Consider the following 1,969-nt stretch of genomic DNA (forward strand, 5'->3'; position numbering starts at 1 on the left):
ACGTTATTTCGCAAAATTTTAAATTAAATTACGTGAGATGTATAGACGTTCACGTTAAACTAGGACGGATAAGTTCTGCGTTTCGTATTTTCGCAATTTGTGTACAGACATTTACGTTAAAATTGTACGGATACGTTGTACGTTCCGTATTTTCGCTAACTGCCTATTGACTCCGACCGTGGAACCTCTGAAATGAATGCTTGACAACATAACGTCAATTCAACGCACTTTCGTGTGCCTTTTATACGCTCACTGTTTAGTTTTCTGTAAATTTTCTCACCTCAGAAGGTGAATTTTAACGTCCTCTATACAGTGGGGTATGTTTCGGTGCGTACAATTGAAGATAAAAATGGACGTTAAACGTATTGTCAGACTGTCACCCAAACTTCTCTTATAAAACAATCTCGTGTTCGTGTGGTGTTATCTGATGTTGCCTAGCAACAAATATATAATAATATTCACTGCCTGAAAATTGCTGAAAATGTATGACGCTGTAACTTTCAGAAGTTAAAACTACGATCAATCTATTTCTTGACCCAAAAAAACCCCAACCTGTAAATTTCATCGAAATCGTTAGAGCCGTTTTCGAGAAACCCATTATAATATATATACAAACTTTGCTCGTTTAATAGTATAAGATTTACAGATTTGACAGGTCCCTATCCCTCCATATGCAGACCATTTAACACAATTCTCGACTATACGAGGATACGAGAACTGTCTAAACTTACAGAACAATCTTAATTGTGTAGTAATTTGTGGCGCAGAAAATTAATTACTTTCAAATAACAAAAATTGGTGTCGTTCGTGTGTCATACTCTTTCTTTACTTGAATTGATAAAAATCTTCAGTCAATGTGCTTTTGACATTTTTATTTGACAAGTTATTTTTAGTTACTAATTTGTCACTAGATTGCAATTTTGCAACATATTGTACAGGTTTTTCGCATCTCACCACTCAGTCACAGTATACCATACAGTAAAGACAGCTCGTCAAATATTGGAACAACGTGTCCTTACCCAACCGTTTTGATTAGGCGGGATTTTTGAAACGAAGTGGAATATTGGTTGCCTAAATTACAAATACAGCTCGTCCGTAAAACAATGTAAAAGGAACTGATATAAACATTGAATGAACTGAAACCAATTTTTGGAGTGTGGTATGAAGACTACGAAGAAAATACCATTTTGAACAATAAAAAAGAATTGTGCTTATATTTATTTTATTCATTAATAAAAGTCTATCACTTTACCAAGTTAATTTCAACATAAACATATCAACTACCTATTTTGTCAACGCCTTCAATTTTCGCCAAGTGTTAACCGTTTGAAGAGTCAGAAAGTGAACGCTGTTGTTTTCATATTCCTTGGGAAAAGTACTTTGATGTTTTTGGTTGAATTTTTGTTGTTAGTTAAATTAGTGAAGTGATTCTGAGAACCTTTTCATAGTAACATGGACTACAGTGGTAGACCACCTCGTGATTGCAGGGACAATGAAAAAACCTGCTTCAGGGGCTTCTTTAAATTTCCCTTGGAATCTGTAAGATAAGAAATATAAAGAAGTATATTATTCTATAATCAATAAAAAATTATTTGGTATGCAATTTTTACAGCACAGTGAAAATTCCAATAGTTGTAATGATTTAGGATCTATTTTACTAGCAATTGAATCTAAAGAAAGCAACTAGTGTCAAATTATTAATACAGTTTTAAGCTGAACAACTTTTGCACATAAATCTGTGGAAGTAAATATCACAGACTACAGACACCTGGACATGGGGGAACAAAATTCTTTAAGTTATGTCTGTGGATACTTAATGAAGAAATGCTTGATGGAATATACCTGTGAAACATGTAGTTATTTTGCCATTGCACGTAATGTCATCATATATGATAAACTTCTCTGTCACTTCAACGCCTTTGATGATGTATGATTGTATTGGATGCAACTGTTGTACAATTCTGTTAAA

The 1,969-nt window shown here is 33.6% G+C and overlaps 1 long non-coding RNA gene across 1 annotated transcript; it reads right to left on the reverse strand.

Moving 5' to 3' along the window:
- Positions 1-1,205: 1,205 nt before the first annotated feature.
- On the reverse strand, positions 1,206-1,969 carry LOC135135498 (uncharacterized). Its single transcript, XR_010281574.1, has 2 exons — positions 1,843-1,969; positions 1,206-1,537 (listed from the first exon to the last, which is right to left on the reverse strand). It is a non-coding gene; the product is annotated as an uncharacterized LOC135135498 (long non-coding RNA).

Source organism: Zophobas morio, unplaced genomic scaffold, assembly GCF_036711695.1.
Source record: "Zophobas morio isolate AGI-343-1 ecotype UQ-CSIRO unplaced genomic scaffold, CSIRO_AGI_Zmor_V1 ptg000024l, whole genome shotgun sequence".
Taxonomy (NCBI): domain Eukaryota; kingdom Metazoa; phylum Arthropoda; class Insecta; order Coleoptera; family Tenebrionidae; genus Zophobas; species Zophobas morio.